Here is an 18,143-nt window from a genome sequence, read left to right on the forward strand (position 1 = left end):
TTGATACAAATTGCTATTACTTTCTCATTTAGTAGCGTGAATTTATTTACAATGAATTTTACACAGTAGCAATATGGTACGATGTAATATTTTTTGTTACGGAAACCATTGCTTGTCAGGCTTTTTGGAGTGTATTAAATTAGCCTTGCTTAAATTATGGGCAGTGCAAGAGACTTGTCTACTTGCTTCTACTTCCATGTCTGGAACATATTTAATTCAAGGTAAGGCAGCACTCTTATGTTACTTTCACTTTGTGGTACTAAAAATAGAGGAAAGGCCTGAATGATGGACTTTTTCTTGGAGGATGGAGGACCTCCAGCAGCAAATTTGCATTGTACCTGGAACGTTAAACATCTTTACAGTGCTCCTAAATACTTCCCATTTATCCTATTTGGCATAAATATGATTCTCTGTAGAGGTTGATTTTTATACTACACAATCAATCTATTAATCTATCAATCAGAATTTGAAAAGTGTGGCTGCTCATCCGTGAGGGTCTCCAGACGCTGTGGGGCTGGAGGGGGGGGGGGGGATGGCAGTGGATCAAACTAGGTGCTGAGTTCATCTGAACAGCCTGGTCTTGAGGTCCTTCCTAACTTGCGTCAGCGAGCATGAAGCACCAAGCTTAGCAGCATGAATGACAAAGGAAATAAAAAAACTGGCATGAAGTGTGACTGAGCAGCCATAGGGAGCGAGACATTCAAGTCCCTCTTCCAGGTTTTATTTTTGCTAATGGACATTACAGTCTGTGATAACTTGCAACAAAATTGATGGTGAATGTTCAGGGGCGGGGTTTTACTTGAGGGCTAATGGGACAACCACTTTATATTGCCTCTTTTTTTATCATTCAATGTTGTTATGCCTGGCTGTCTGCTCTCCCCAGTAAGAATTTCAGGTGGGAGGGAGGCATGCTTTTTCATCTGGCCTGGGCTTTTGGGGTTATTTCCCCCACTCATTTCTTCTGTTCTGCTAGAGTATTTTGTTGTTTTAGGCCTACATGTATGTAATTGTAAAATATGCTACTGGTTGGAACAGACAGTTGGATTTGATTACCTTTGTGAGGTTAGAACTCTTTTTATTAGTTGGAGTATAAATTTGTTTTTGTTTATGGAAGCTTTTTAATGGAAATTGTTAGACCTGTCAGCCCTAGGGTGGTCTTTCCCTGTTTTTTTCGCCCTTGCCGTATTTTTTCCACCCTCTTTTTCGTTGGCCCTAGGTCTCCGGGCGCCTTACTATTGCTAATCAATACTAAGGTGCAGGTGCTCTCTTCTTCCAACATGGCTGCCACAGGCCCCTGCTACTGTGGAGTGGTCTTTTTAGTAGCACCCTAGTAGGCAGGAGCCGGCTGGGACCCTTACATACTGTTGCAACCCCAGCCCGCCTTTTTCTGCCCATAGCTAGACTAAGGAAGCTCCTGGAACTTTCCGGAATAGGGGAGGGGTCTTCGTTTGCCGCCTTAAAGAGTGGCCACCTGACCTGGGCATATTTAAGGAAAGGAGGGAAATCTTTTAGATGGTTGGGGCATCACTGACCTGGGGGAACCTACGCAGGAGACTTAGGCGGCAGGGCCTAGAGGGGAACCTATGCCACTGGGGGTAACAGGGCTTAAGCGCTGCCCACCAAGCTGAGTGAGGGACTCTGATCTAGCCCACTGATCTGGCCCGGCGGGAGGGAAACCCAGGGACCACCTGCAGTGACCTACAAGGACCAAACTGCTTTCAGCCACCAACTCAACCCCCCCCCTTCAAGAAACGACCTACCAAGGGCACAGGAACCATCAAGCGCCAAGAAGAACACCTAGCTGTGCTAACAAGGACTACTGGGGATCAACCAGGTACGGGCGCTGTGTCATTTCTGCGCTCCTTGGCTCCACCTGGGCCCTCTTTGTTGTCCTGCCACTGCTGTGTGGCCTGTCCTGACTAACCTGCCTAACTGCCCCTCAAGCGCTCTCCTGTTGTACCCCTGGGAAGTGCTGCCAGCCACAAAACTGAGGTGTCTTAAGAGTGCTGTGTTCCTCCCCTTAAGCGCTAGACTGGTCGAGACTGCTGTCCCCCCCCAAAGCGCTGCGAGGACCGAGCGCTTCCCAGCTTGGTCCCGGTCGTGCTTCGGCCACGAGCGTGCCGCCGAGCTCACCTTCCTTGGGCGCGCCCTCGCCGCTTTCATCGTCCCATCGGCGGCTCCCAGAGCCAGGAGATGGCCGCCGCCACGTTCCTGCAGGCCGCGCTGGGCCTGTGTCTATCTATCACCGCAGCAGCCGGGGAACCGCGCTTGGCCTCTGAGGCCGAGTACACCCCCATCACGTGGCGGGGGACGCCAGATGCGTCACCGGCTGCGCCCCCGTCATTGCGTCCGGCTACTTGGGAGGGAGGCTGTCACACCCTCGCGGGCTGTGCTGCCATTGGCGGCCGCGGGCGCGCCTCCCCCATCGCCACATTTTGATTGGGCCCAGGCCCGGGACCAGGAAGGGAACCTGTACGGGGGTTCGTGAGGAGCCCGAGAGCCCCCACCTGCCAGCGCAAGCCCCAGAAAGCCTGACATCGACCTGAAGGCCGCGTGAGGCCTACCCGAGGGCCGGAGCCCTCCCCGGCAGCAGAACACCATCGCAAGGGCTGCTGTGGGAGCCGAAGGAAAGGGTAAACCCCCGGGGAGGAGGGCGGAAGGCCCGGAGGAGGCCCCGAGTTCGCCCCTCCCTTGGGGAAGACTGTTGTTGGGCCCCGTTGGCCCCAGTGGTGCTTACTGAACTGACTGAACTGGGCAGTAGCCCTTATTGACTGGGTAAGAGCCCCAAATTCCCCATTTGGTGACTGGTCTGAGGAGGAAGTAGTCCATAGCTGGGGAATTGTTTTGGCCAGGCTTACTTTTAGCAGGAGCTGAGTTCTACTACTGATATCCCCCTGCTGGTTCAGTGCCCTTGCTGTGCCTAATGAAATGTTGGCTTTGCCTGACGAAATGTTTGCTAACCTAATGAGATGTTTGTTTTTGCCTAATGCAAGGTTGAAGATATGCCCACAGTTATCTCTTGAGTTGCTCCTTTAATGAAATGTTTATTGAGGCATGCTGCATTGATTATTGAATTGCTCCCTTTACTCCCCTAATGGAATGTACTAATGATATATTGCTACCTTGATTATTAATTACCCTGAATGATTTGCCAGCTGTGATTTTGATCCTAGATAAAAACGTATTGATTTTAATCAACCTCACTGGTGTGGTGTCAGTCATTGTGTGCGTTTCCTGGCTCAGTGGGTGTGCGTGCTGGATGGTCACTTTACACCTAAGCTTTTGGGTGCCTACCTGCTTGCGCCAAGCTACCCCCTGTGGGATTGGAGACAACAATTCCTACTTTGGTGTTCAGCGGCGGGATAAGGACCTGTGGCTATACAGCACCCTCCAGTGAGTCAGCGTGAGCTGCAATTGGACGCCCATTGTGTATGGGAGCTGCATCAATTGACCCCCACTCTCTAAACTGAGTGTGCAGAGTCCTGTTTTGACCCGATACTGTTACCTACGTCCTAGTGTCTTTCCTTTGATTTATCTGGGTCCCCACCTGTCAAAATGGAGTTCCAGCTGGCCAACCTTGAAGAGTATACAGTGGTGCAGCTGAGGGAATTTTGCCAGGGAAGGGGGTGCCTGTTGGGCGGAGAGCCAAAGGAGAGGAGCTCCGTAAAGCCTTGAGGGCATGGGTAAGGGCCCACCCAGAAGGGAGAGGGGATGGGGGACAGGAGGGGCAGGGCACACATCAGGCGGCAGGCACACAGGAAGAGCTAGACCTACTGCGTATTGATGTTACTGAAAACTTGCTACCAGGGAGACGTTCCGGGGCAGGCAGTAGTGTATCTAGGAGGAGTGCGTTGTCAGAGGAATATGAGTACAGGAGGGAGGAGAGGCAATTGAGATGGGAGCTTGCCAAGCTGGACCAAGAGAGGGAGAGAGAAAGGGAAGATAGGAGGTTCGCAATGGAGGAGAAGAAGCTTGCGCACGAGCTTCAGCTTAAAGAGTTGGAGCTGCGAGCATTGCAGATAGGTGCGCAAGGGAATGCAAATGGTGGCAGGGTACCAGAGGTTCCGCATGAGCCTAAGTTTTATCTACCCAAGGATGTGATAGCTAGTTACACTGTGGGGGATGACATCGACAAGTGGTTGGAGGCGTATGAGGTGGCCTTGACAGCCCAGGGGGGGCCTGAGAGCTACTGGGGAGGTGGCCTGTACCGATACATACCTCCCGCAGTAAGGGACAACCTCCTGTACTTAGACAAGGCAGACCAATTCAGATATCCCCCCATGAAGGAGGCGCTACTTAAGAAGTTTGGCCTCACCCCAGAAAGGTGTCGCCTGAGGTTCCGTGGCAGCCATAAGCTGCACACGCAAAACTGGGTGGATTTCTTTGATTATGCCCGGAAGGCTTTAGATGGTTGGGTGCGTGGCAACGAGGTGCGCGATTATGAAGGCCTGTATAATCTATTTTTGAGAGAGCACCTCTTGAATAAGTGTTTTCCGGAGCTGCACCAACATCTGGTGGACCGCAAGCTGACCAATCCCCATGAACTTGTGGAGGAGGCGGATACTTGGGTTAGCACCCGGGTGTCCCACAAGGGACCCGGGGGAGATGGCCCGAAAGGCGGACAGGGTTTTCCCCAGAAGAAAGAGGGGGGAGATTAAAAGAAGGAGGTCTCATGCGCACTGAGATGCTGGGGTTACCAGGCTGGACTTGCGTGGTCACGGGATCCATGGCTGCCCGGCAAGGAACTCAACCCAGGTTAGAGCCTGAGACAACGGCCCAACCCAATGCTGGTCAAGAAGAAGAGAATGTTGTGGTGGACACGCCCCGTGTGATGGATGGGGAGCCCGCGGAGGTAACCCCGGAGTCTGCGGAGGTGGAGGTTGTTCCCGTGGGGGACTTGCCGACCCTTGTCGAGTGGCATGTGGAAGGAGGGCCTACCCGGGAGGAATTCTATCGGGCGCAGAGAGAGTGCCCCACACTTGAAGGCATGCGGCGGCAGGCCGAAGCCCAAGCGCCCAACTAAGAAACCAGCAGTTACCATGTGTACTGGGAGGATGGCCTCCTTTACAGTGAGCCTAAGGCTCCGGTTCATGGATCCTCGAAGGCCTCAGTGGTTCCCCAATGCTACCGGGCCTTCCTATTGGAATTGGCGCATGAAATACCATTAGCTGGACACCTGAGTCAGGACAAGACTTTTGCGCAGTTGGTCCCGCATTTCTATTGCCCCAGGATGAGAGTTGCCTCTGACACCTATTGCAAGACCTGCAAGGCTTGCCAGGCGAGTGGAAAGACCGGGACTAAGGTGAAGGTCCCTTTGGAACCGCTCCCGGTTGCCGGGATCCCTTTTGAGTGGGTCGGTATTGACATTATTGGGCCGTTGGACCCTCAGACCTCTTCGGGACACCGGTTCATTTTGGTGTTAGTGGACCACGCCACTCGGTACCCAGAGGCTATTCCTCTGAGGACCATCACTGCACCTGTGGTGGCGCGGGCCCTGATGGGGATTTTTACCCGAGTGGGTTTCCCCAAGGTCGTGGTGTCAGATAGGGGCACGAATTTCATGTCGGCCTACATGCAGGCCATGTGGAAGGAGTGCGGAGTGACCTATCGGTTCTCCACTCCTTACCACCCCCAGACTAACGGGCTCATAGAGCGCTTTAACAAGACTCTGAAGGGGATGATCCGGAGCCTGCCGGAGGACTTGAGGCAGAAGTGGGACGTCCACCTCCCTTGCCTGCTGTTTTCATACCGCGAGGTGCCACAGAAGGGAGTCAGTTTCAGCCCCTTTGAGCAGCTCTATGGCCATCCCATTAGGGGGGCCCTCAGCCTTGTCAAGGAGGGGTGGGAGAAGACTTCAAAGAAGCTTCCCCGTGATGTAGTCAGCTACATGCTGGCATTCCGCAGCCAGATGGCCAATCTGTGGAAGGAAGCCTCAGACAATCTGGAGGCTAGTCAACCCGTCATGAAGGAGTGGTCCGACCACAACGCTCGGATGGTGGAGTTGGATGCTGAACAGAAGGTGTGGATCATGGATCCTGGGGAGCTTAGTGCCCTCCACGACCGGTGGACTGGTCCGTACGAAATTGTGGAGCGACGAGGCCAGACTACCTATGTCATTGATCTGAAGACCACCCGACAGCCCCATCGGGTGTTCCACGTCAACCGCCTGAAGCCACACCATGAGCGATCTGAGCTTGCTCTCCTCATGGTGACGTATGCGAGCGAGGAGGAAGAGAGTGAGCTTCTTCCTGACCTTCTGGCAGCCCAGGAGAAAGATGGATCGGTCGAGGGAGTGGTCCTCTCCCCGTCCTTGACCCCGGAGCAACAGAGGGACTGCCGCCAGGTGTTGGAGCAGTACGCCTTGTTGTTCTCCCTCACACCTGGAATTACCCATCTGTGTACCCATGACGTGGACACAGGGGACAGCCCGCCTGTGAAAACCAAGTCTTATCGGCTGTCTGATAAAGTCCAGAACAGCATCCAGGGTGAGGTGGCCAAAATGCTGGAGCTGGGGGTGATCGAGCCTTCCAGCAGCCCTTGGGCTTGTCCGGTAGTGTTGGTGCCGAAAGCGGCCCCACTGGGCACCACACCAGAACTTCGGTTCTGTGTGGATTATCGAGGATTGAACTCAGTCACCAAAACGGACGCTCACCCGATCCCACGGGCGGATGAGCTAATTGACCGGCTGGGAGCAGCCCGGTACCTCAGTACCATAGACTTGACATCAGGGTACTGGCAGATTGCCATGGCGGACGGAGCCAAGGAGAAAACCGCGTTCTCCACCCCCAGGACCACTTTCAATTTCTGGTGATGCCCTTCGGGCTCAAGAATGCTCCAGCCACCTTCCAGCGGTTGGTGAACCAGGTGTTGTCTGGCCTGGAGTCCTTCTCAGCGGTGTACCTGGACGACATAGCTGTCTTCAGTAGCATCTGGGAGGACCATCTGAAGCATCTCCAGGAGGTGCTACAGGCTCTGCAACGTCCTGACAATCAAGGCTAGCAAGTGGCAGATTGGACAAGGATCTGTCGTCTACCTGGGACACCTGGTGGGCGGGGGTAAGGTGCAACCCCTCCAGGCCAAAATTGAGAACATCATGGCCTGGGAGCCCCCCAAAACCCAGACTGATGTCCGAGGTTTCCACTGCCTCACTGAATATTACCGCCGGTTTGTCAAGCGGTATGTTACCATCGTAGCCCCCTTGATTGAGTTGACGTCCAAAAAGTAGCCCCGAAAAGTCATCTGGACGGCTGCTTGCCAAGAGGCCTTCGAGACATTGAAGCACGTGATGTGCACTGCTCTGGTGCTTGCAACACCTGACTTTACGAAAGAATTCATCGTGCAGACGGACGCCTCTGAGCACAGCATAGGTGCTGTGCTTTCACAACTGAACAATGACGGCCAAGACCAACCAGTGGCCTTTATCTCCAGAAGGCTCCTCCCCAGGGAATAACGGTGGAGTACCATCGAGCGAGAAGCCTTCGCTGTGGTATGGGCCCTGAAGAAGTTGAGGCCATACCTCTTTGGCTCCCACTTCCTTATTCAGACTGACCACCGACCCCTTCGCTGGCTCATGCAGATGAGAGGTGAAAATCCCAAGTTACTAAGGTGGTCGATTTCCCTACAGGGGATGGACTTTTGGGTGGAACATCGTCCCAGAGTTGACCACGCCAATGCTGACAGTCTCTCCCGGTTTTCCGCCTTAGTGACGAGAACTCCCTAGAGGCTAGGAAGCTCTCCCCACTTTCGGCTGGGGAGGACGCAGGTTAGACCTGGCAGCCCTAGGGTGGTCTTTCCCCATTTTTTTCGCCCTTGCCTTATTTTTTCCACCCTCTTTTTCCTTGGCCCTAGGTCTCCGGGCGCCTTACTATTGCTAATCAATGCTAAGGTGCAGGTGCTCTCTTCTTCCAACATGGCTGCGATAGTCCCCTGCTACTGCGGAGTGGTCTTTTTAGTAGCACCCTAGTAGCCAGGAGCTGGCTGGGACCCTTAGATACTGTTGCAACCCCAGCCCGCCTTTTTCTGCCCATAGCTAGACTAGGGAAGCTCCTGGAACCTTCCGGAATAGGGGAGGGGTCTTCGTTTGCCGCCTTAGAGAGTGGTCACCTGACCTGGGAATATTTAAGGAAAGGAGGGAAATCTTTTAGATGTTTGGGGCATCACTGACCTGGGGGAACCTACGCAGGAGACTTAGGCGGTAGGGCCTAGAGGGGAACCTATGCCACTGGGGGTGCCAGAGCGTAGGCGCTGCCCACCAAGCTGAGTGAGGGACTCTGATCTAGCCCACTGATCTGTCCCGGCAGGAGGAGAACCCAGGGAACACCTGCAGTGACCTACAAGGACCAAACTGCCTTCAGACACCAAGTCAACCCCCCCCTTCAAGAAACTACCTACCAAGGGCACAGGAACCATCAAGCGTCAAGAAGAACACCTAGCTGTGCTAACAAGGACTACTGGGGATCAACCAGGTACAGGCGCTGTGTCACTTCTGCGCTCCTTGGCTCCACCTGGGCCCCCTTTCTTGTCCTGCCACTGCTGTGTGGCCTGTCCTGACTAACCTGCCTAACTGCCCCTCAAGCGCTCTCCTGTTGTGCCCCTGGGAATTGCTGCCAGCCCCAAAACTGCGGTGTCTTAAGAGCGCTGTGTTTCTCCCCTCAAGTGCTAGACTGGTCGAGACTGCTGTGCCCCCAAAGCGCTACGAGAACCGAGCACTTCCCAGCTGGGCCCCGGTCGCGCTTCGGCCATGAGCGCGCCGCCGAGCTCACCTTCTTTGGGGGCGCCCTCGCCGCTTTCATCATCCCCTTGGTGGCCCCCGGAGCCCGGAGAGGGCTGCCGCCACGTTCCTGCAGGCCGCACTGGGCCAGTGTCTATCTGTCACGGCAGCTGCCCGGGAACCTTGGTTGCTGTATCACCGGCGGCGCCCCCGTCATTGGGGCCGGCTATTGGGAGGGAGGCTGACACGCCCCCGCGGGCCACGCTGCCATTGGTGGCCGCGGGCGCGCCTCCCCCATCGCCACTTTTTGATTGGGCCCAGGCCCGGGACCAGGAAGGGAACCCGTACGGGGGCTCAGGAGGAGCCCGAGAGCCCCCACCTGCCGGCGCAAGCCCCAGAAGGCCTGACATCGACCTGAAGGCCGCTTGAGGCCTACCGCAGGGCCGGAGCCCTCCCAGGCAGGGGAGAACCATCACAAGGGCTCCTTAGGGAGCCAAAGGAAAAGGTAAACCCCCGGGGAGGAGGGCGGAAGGCCCGGAGTAGGCCCCGAGTTCGCCCCTCCCCTGGGGAAGACTGTCGTTGGGCCCCGTTGGCCTCAATGGTGCTTACTGAACTGACTGAACTGGGCAGTAGCCCTTATTGACTGGGTAAGAGCCCCAAATTCCCCATTTAGTGACTGGTCTGAGGAGGAAGTAGTCCATAGCTGGGGAATTGTTTTGGCCAGGCTGACCTTTAGCAGGAGCTGAGTTCTACTACTGATATCCCAGATGCTGCATTGATTATTGAATTGCTCCCTTTACTCCCCTGATGGAATGTACTAATGATATATTGCTACCTTGATTATTAATTGCCCTGAATGATTTGCCAGTCGTGATTTTGATCCTAGATAAAAGCTTATTGATTTTAATCAACTTCACTGGTGTGGTGTCAGTCATTGTGTGCGTTTCCTGGCTCAGTGGGTGTGCGTGCTGTATGGTCACTTTACACCTAAGCTTTTAGATGCCTACCTGCTTGTGCCAAGCTACCCCCTGTGGGATTGGAGACCCCAGTTCCTACATAAATGTTATTAGATAGGGATGGTACTGGTGGTTCAACTTAATCACTGATCAGGAACATCGCCTCGTGGGACTTTTAGGCATGGGTTTAGTTGGGTTTGGCAGTCCAGTAGATTTGGTGGGTAACATGAGCGAGATTTTGAGGCCAAGAAGAATGAATATCAGAGTGGCATTGCTCTGAAAAGTAAAGGAAGACACAGGAAGTGGGATTGGTCAGCAGGTCCAGGAGAGAGGGGCAAGAACAAGGTGAATATAGTGAATTGTATATTAGGTTTTTCAGTCAGTTGGATGAAAATTTAAATGGGTTTCTAAAGTGTGTGGGAAGTCAATAGGCCTAAGTGATTCGAGCTTTTGGGGGGAGGATGGAAAGGTAGGTGTTTGAATATACAAATATTAGGGAGATTGTTAGGGCACATTTTAAAGCAATGCATCTAGGTGCAGCGGCTTTGTTAGAACAAGCCTGTCTCATTCTAGAAGTTCGTTCCTCACACAGTGTTCAATGCTAGCAAAACAGGCATTAAGCTTAGAATTTCCTGTTCACTTTCTATTCATGTCTGAAGTCTGAATTTGTAATTACATAGAACGAATTATTTTATTGTACTTTCTAGAGTGCTTTTGTATGCATATATTTGCAAAAGTAATGGAGAGACTACATAAGACCCATTGCATTACATGATGAAATGTCTAAGAGACAGCTAGGAAAGAAATATCAGGAAATAGAGCAACAGAAAAAGCTTTCTGCAAACAGCCTTAAGAAAATGAAATAGGTATGATGATCCTAAACAGCAGTAGAATATGAGATGTACAAAGATCAAGCCTCCAAACAGCTAAATGAATTGGGAGGGTCAGACTAATAGTTTTAATAAAGGCCGCCACTGTCAATCAAGACAATAACTAGATATTACATTTGGGTCCCCATCTACTTTATTCTATGCAGGGGAAGATCCACTCCTCGCTGCAAAACCCATGAGAGCCCCTATGAAATGAAGGCTGTTAATGACTGTTATCATGGGTGCATCCTTCAATAAGGTGCAGCGTTTGTGGTTGGCACTACCAAATCCCAAAGGCCCAGCAGCAGCACAGTGCCACAAAACCTGGCTCTAGTCATGCAACAGTTTCTCCCCTGCCATATCTGAGCAAAGTCTTCCAGCTTGCAATGGTGACCTTGGCCAGTGCCTCCCTCTCTTCATTTTAACACAGCACTTGATGCATAGTGCTAATGTTTCAACAGAGGGGGGAAACTTTCTCAGAGCCCATGTTAGGTTCCATATGAGACCAGATAAGTCTTTATTCATCCGATGATATTCATGCTCCTTCTTAGTTGGGTGATGGGTTGCAGGCAGAAGTCAGCAGCCATTTCATCTCTTCTCGTCCCCTCTTCGTAGTAACAAATGAAATGTAGGACTATTTATTCAGGTTTTGTTTTCCAGTTTTCATGTAACTACATCACTAGTTGTAGTCTGGAATACACATGGTGAAAATCATCTCAACCCCAATATTTAGGACTCAAGGACAAAAATATCGAGGAGGTATGTGCATATTTCTCAGTATTGATAGAGTACTCTTAACTCCACATCTACGTACCTTAAAGATGCATATATCATCAAGGTACATTTACCTGGAGTTAAAGTATAGTAAACCTATACTTACCTATATATACCTACTGGTTGATATATTTATCTTTGTTATTTTTGATCCTTGATATTGTGATAAAAGGATACTTACCACTCGATATTCCAGACCCACACCCTGGATCCTTCAACTGGCGAGTCCTTGGTGGGGTGAGATCTAGTTGTTTTTAAAGGACATCTGGCATTGCCGCTGTTGGTCACAGAGCGAGTTAAGGTACACACTGTACCTTAGCATCCTTGGTGCATTTGACAGATACCTCTGCTGCGCAAGTGGAATGCGATGGGCAGAGGTATAGGGATAAAATATTTACTCTGCCTCAAAACTGGGTATCTGCAAAGCAAGCTAGGTTTAGGTCAACAGTCCCTGCTATAAATATGGATTAGATGTGGAAGATCGGACTAGATATAAAGAGACCACACTATCAATTACAAATCTTCACTAGGTAGCATGCAATGCTATATGTTTGTTTTCTATTAAAATACCATGCTTCTACTAAAACCACAAGCAATGCATTGTAGAAAATTGTAAGATAATGACTCATCTAAGTTGTACCAGCTGCAGTTTCTAGATTGCAAAAGACATTTTTCAGGAGAGCAAAATACTTTGAACCTGTGATGAATCCATGAACATTTGTGGTGCAACAGAGCAGAACACATTTTAAATAAACACATCATTGTGCATTTGGCAATTATCAGTATACCAGGTAACAGAACATTTCTCTATCTCTCAAAGTTAGAAACTTAAAGTTCAATTCAATTCCAGCCAAAGCACTTATAATGGTGTAAATTATAACCAACCAGCCACAATCAATAGGGGAAAACATACAGTTATGCTTATTATCGTAACATTTTAACTTTACACTTCTCACTATGCTAAAGCATTTTGTTTTACATCTGGGGACATGCATATATCACTTAAGTGTAGTATACTTCTAACAGTGCATTCAAACCAGCTATTAAATATTATTTCATTATTTAAAAAATATCATTATAAAAGTTACTTCTTGTTCATGGTGCCTTATTCATCCATTTCGTACATGTACATACATTTATTTGACCATATAGCAAATGTCATGGGACGAGTACATTCTGGAGTCAGTACTCATACAATCTTACTAGACTGTAGCATTTGATCTTATCGTCTCATTTCTTGTACGGTTAAGTAGTGCAAATCCCTCTGGCATACAAATTGTCAACATTTTCAGACTCCACATACATTCTAGATTTCATTCATCAGGATTAATAATTTTGGATAATAATATCTTCCTTGTTTGTGGCAGCTTTTCCTCCGCTTTCAAATTCCCATCAATTTTGGATCGCACTGACTGTATTCAAAATACAAAGTATTAGGCTCCCAAAGTGCCATTCTCTTCAGTAAAGTGCCTCCATTATTCATTATCCATTTTCATGACATTCCTTTACATACAACAGAGTTCCTCGGTTGAAAAACGTTGACTACTCTTGGTTTCGATGTAGAAAGGATGGCAAATTTAAAATGAAGAACAAACTGGACCAGAACAAAGAGGATAGTTAAGTATATGCAATGAAAATATAATCTGAGCAGATTACTATTCAAAATCTTTCACTCTGATGGAGTCAACATAATTATGTGGTGGCTCCAAACGTTAACGATGGATGTGCCAAAGGGGATTTGCATATTTGAGACAATAAAATCAAATACTATGGTGTAATACGATTGGGTGAATAGGGCATCTACCAAGCAGCAAGCCTCCACTGCCATCCTCTTTCTAACAACAGTGTTGCTGCTGTTCAAGAGCCATAGCCTTCAGAATAAACTGAGAGAATGAACTCTCCATCTTGGACGAAGAAGAGATAGTGGAGGCTCACCCCATATCTCCTCAGTCTCTTCTTCTATATCTTATCCGTTTGAGTTTGAGTTTGAGTTTGAGTTTGAGTTGGGATTTATAAAGCGCGTAGCTACCCTCGGGCATCCCAGCGCTGACAAGACCTTGTGTCCAGGGGAGAAGAGAGGGAGTGAGATGGGATGAATTACGGGAAGAGCCAGGTTTTCAATTGTTTCCGAAAGATGAGGAGGTTGTGTTGACTCCTCATGGCCAATGGGAGGGTGTTCCAGAGTCTTGGGGCATTGTAGGAAAACAAGCGGCCTTCGGATCTGGCCTTTCTTATCCTTGGGATGCTGGCAAGGGCGAGGGAGTCAGATCTTAGTTGCCTGTAGGACTGATGGGGTTTCATCAGAGGTTTGAGAATTGGGGGGCCTTTATCGTGCAATATCTTGTGGGAGATGCATAGGGTCTTGAAGATAATTCGCTCCTTCACTGGGAGCCAGTGAAGGCTTTTGAGAGCTGGTTTCGCCGAGCATCTTGCTTTAGTTCCCGTTAGGATTCTGGCCGCCACGTTCTGAGCCACCTGTAGTCTGTGAACAACTGAAGCGGGGGTCCCCAGGTACAAGATGTTGCCATAGTCCAATCTGGAGTTGACCAGCCCCTGCTTCAGTAGCTTCCTCGACTGAAAGGGGATCAGGTGGAGAATCTTTCGGGACATGCGGATAAGGCCGAAACAGGTGCCTGATGTTTTTCTGGCCTGGGTTTTAAAATTCAGGTCCTGGTCCAGCCAAATGCCAAGACTTTTGACCTCGGTTTTGGGTGTTGGGGGAGTTCCCATACAAGATGGCCAGGAGAGGTTGGTGGGAAGCTTGTTAGGGTTACCCAGGAGAAGAATCTCCGATTTGTCTCCATTAAGTTTTAATCGAGATTCACACATCCATTGGGAGACCCTATCTAGGCAGCTGGCCAAGTTGTCTAAGCTGTTACTCGACTGGTTGATGGAGACCACCAGCTGGGTGTCGTCGGCGTACATTACTGTTTTGATGCCGAAGGGGGTAATAATGTCCTCAAGGGGGGACATGTAGACGTTAAAAAGTGTGGGGCTCAGGGATGATCCCTGAGGAACCCCACACTGTAGGGGGAGGGCCTTGGACATGGTGGTGTCATCTGACACTTGGAAGGATCTTTCCTCGAGAAAGGATTTGATCCAGGCCAGGGCGGAGTCAGCGACTCCAATCTGACTTAGCCGGTGGACAAGAATAGCGTGGTCCACCGTGTCGAAGGCGGCACTCAGGTCAAGGAGGATCACTGCCACTGATCCTCCTGCGTCAATGATGCTTCTCGCCTCTTCGACCACGGCAAGCAGGGCGGTGTCGGTGCCCTGTCCCGGTCTGAACCCGGTCTGGGAGTGACGTAGTAGGTGGTTAGCCTCCAAGAATTTGGACAGTTGACGGTTTGCGATACGTTCGGCCACTTTGCTGATACCGGGGAGAAGCGATATGGGTCTGAAGTTGGCAGGATCCATGGGATCTAGGAGGTTTTTTTTTAAGAGAGCTTTGACAATAGCTTTCTTCCAGTTAGCGGGAACAGAGCCCTTTTTAAAGGAGGCGTTAATGAGGTTGGTGATGGGTGGGGCTACAGTGGGGGCGACCAGTTTTAACTTGCTGATGGGGGCTGGGTCTGAAGGGGAGCCACTTTTTACAGTTTGTAGGGTGGATAGGAAAGTCTCAGTGGTAATCTGGGGAAAGGATCGTAGGCATGTAACTTCTGTAAGGGGGGGTGAGGGAGTAGCTGTTGGTGGGGGGGTGGGGACTGGAAGTGAGGTCAGAATTTTCTCGATTTTTGCAGAGAAAAATTCGGCCATCTGATTGCATCTGGCACCCTCTGGGTCCGGCGGGGGTAGGGGGTCTTGAATTGTAGTGAGGAGACGAACAATGCGGTATGTTTCCTTTGCAGAGTTAGCTGCTGCAGCTATCTTTCCTTCAAAGAAGGTAGCTTGTGTACTTTTTATAGAGTTTTTATAGAGCTTAATGGCGGCTCTATACTCTTTTTTGCATTCGGTCGTCCAGTTTATTCTCCATACTCGCTCAAGTTTTTTGCAGCTTTTTTTTAGATTTCGTAGTTCCTGAGTGAACCATGGTGATTTGACCGTTTTTTTTCTACTGGGGAGGGGTTTGAGTGGCAGAGTGGAGTCTAGAGATTGGTTGATCCACTAGTGTACTTGGACATCAGCTCTGGAGGGATCTGAGTCCAGCATAGGTATAGTGGAGGATAAGGCTTGGGCCCAGGAGTTTGTGTCCAGGTGTTTCCATGGGCGAGAAGGGGGTTGAGGTGGATGCCTTGCGAGGGCCTTAGCAAGGATTTGTAATTTAAAAGGGACCAAGCAGTGATCTGACCAGGGAAGAGGGGTGGGGGGTTGAATTGTAAGTCTCGTGAGGTTGGAGAAAACAGGGTCCAGCAGGTGTCCTTTGACATGAGTAGGAAGGTTGCTTAGTAGTTCAAGCCTAATGGAGCCCAAGTCTGCTTTAAGGTCAGCAGCTGGTTTGCTAGAGGGGTCGTCAAAGTGGAGATTTAAGTCTCCCAGTAGCGTGAAGTTAGGGGATACGCAAGCGAGGGAGGATATGGATTCAATTAGGGAGTCGTTAAAGCGTCGTACCGGCCCCGGGGGGTGATACACTAGTAGCCCAGAAAGGGTGGTCGAAGGCGGACGGTGGATGGAGAAAAGAATATTTTCGCAGTCTAAAACAGGGCTTTCTTTGAGTTGGCAGGACAGATAATCTCGGTATATAATCGCTAAACCCCCACCAATACCCACGGGTCGGTTATGATGTTTTAAAAGGTAGCCCGGTGGGAGTGCCTGGATAATGTCTGGTTCTTGGACCTCGCTGTGTCCAGTATAGACAGGATTGGTCAGCTACATGAATATTCTTCAACTTGAACTGATTAAGTGGAAGTTAGTGGGGCCTTTCTCATTGCACGCTTAGAAATATTTTAAGATCTTTCCAACAGAATTGGATCTGGTTTCTTGATATGTTCCAGTCGGACAGATTGAATCTTGCAAGAAAGTATTTAGTCTGATTCTGTTCACTTGGAAATCTTGATAGTTTCGGGATGAGTTAAAATCTGATCATTGTTTAATGAAAAATGCAAATATTTGTACTACGTTTCAGCCGGAATCCTTGCAGGATGGACATTGCTCCCATTATTTATTTATTTATAAGATAGCTATAAAGGTAATGGAATGTGCTTCCCAAAAATACCAGTAGAAGATGGCATTCCTCATGATTGAAAGCCACACCAACTAGAGCTATTACATATACAGTGTCTGAAAACAGAATATACACTATGAAATACAAGCCAGATGTAATGACAAATGCATGGAATCTGAACAAATATAACAGAATAAAAAAAAAAAAAGCATATCATAACAGATATTATCATCTCATCTCTACTCAAAATGTGTGGCATTGCGAATATGTGACGTTACAACGCCACATATTACATATACATATTACATCGCGGTAGGTAACAATGCAGACGTTACATCGTCCGCGTAATTACCGTGCATGGCATTACAACACGTCATTTCTACGACTTGCACTAGATGGCACGCTGGACTTAGAAATAGTATAAATGACTATTCCTACTCCAGTTAGCGCAACAGCAGGGAATGTGTTGGACTTAAAATCAAACACATTCCCTGGTGTTGCACGCCATCTAGCGCAAGTCGTAGAAACGTAATGCCATGCATGGTAACAATGCGGACGATGTAACGTCTGCATTGTTACCAGCGCGCGTGGTACTAACAGCGTTGCACATTTTGTAATAGGGTTGATACATATAACATTACTGCATGTACATCAGGCAGCTAACGGGCAATTCAACAATCAAACAATTAATGTTAATTAACAAACCATAATTGAGATGTATTAGACAATCAACTAATTAACCATTTATCTCTTTATTGCAAAAAACTCATATGACTTTTATGCATACTTACTAAAAGCACTCCAAAGCACCAAGAGATGAAATAAAAAATATTTGAAATCAGTGTGGTTAAGAACTTTAACATACAATAAAATATATTTATTACAATATGGAACATAATTAAGGCTTTGTGTTACCGTTTTTACTGACTTTTACACATAAATACAGACATAAACCTATTTATTTACCTGTCTGTATTTATTTTTAAATGTGGATAAAAACGGAAATTGGGTTGTTTTTTGAGTGATTCTAAATGCTGCCAGTCATGACTGCCAAGCGTAGAGCGTGCTGATTGACAGGCAAGGGTGTTAAAAAAAGAAAGGAGTTTTAGTAAAGTTGCTTAAACTGAAGTACATATGCACAAGCATGATACTGATACGCATATGTTTTCATATAAGTGCATTGATTTATAGTTCCTGGGTTTTCATATCAATGAAATCTCTCAGACATTTAAGCATGAGTGAACATTTATCAGTTAAATACATGTGGAAATATACTAGTTTCAGCTCTATTTTATAACAAAACCCAAAATAAATGTGGATAAATACAGATAAAATTTGCAAAAAATAAATATGGATAAATACAGATGGCAAAGTCAAAAAAAGAAATACCATAATACTGGGAGCCGAAATATAATGCATCAATAAGAAACACAGCTCAGTGATAACAGCAAGTTAGGGACTCCATGCTCTACCCAATGTTTGTATGGCAGATCTAGAAACATCACAACATACCTATATATAAAACTTGAATCTCACCACATACTTTTTGCCCTTGTGCCCAATACGGATCTCAATCCATAATACACAAACGTAAGTATATTTTCTCATGCCCCACTAAAGCGCAACAAATGTATCCTCATTTCTAGGTCACATAGTCTGCGTATAATGGAGGCTCCATACCTGTGAATGTGTAATGTTGCCTTAACTGCATGACCTTAGAGCTAATAATTGGT

The 18,143-nt window shown here is 48.6% G+C and overlaps 1 protein-coding gene across 1 annotated transcript in view; it reads left to right on the forward strand.

Moving 5' to 3' along the window:
• PPEF1 (protein phosphatase with EF-hand domain 1) overlaps window positions 1-18,143 on the forward strand; it is a 387,937-nt gene that overhangs the window by 291,014 nt on the left and 78,780 nt on the right. The window lies entirely within an intron of this gene.

The sequence above is a fragment of the Lissotriton helveticus genome, chromosome 8, assembly GCF_964261635.1.
Source record: "Lissotriton helveticus chromosome 8, aLisHel1.1, whole genome shotgun sequence".
Lineage (NCBI taxonomy): Eukaryota > Metazoa > Chordata > Amphibia > Caudata > Salamandridae > Lissotriton > Lissotriton helveticus.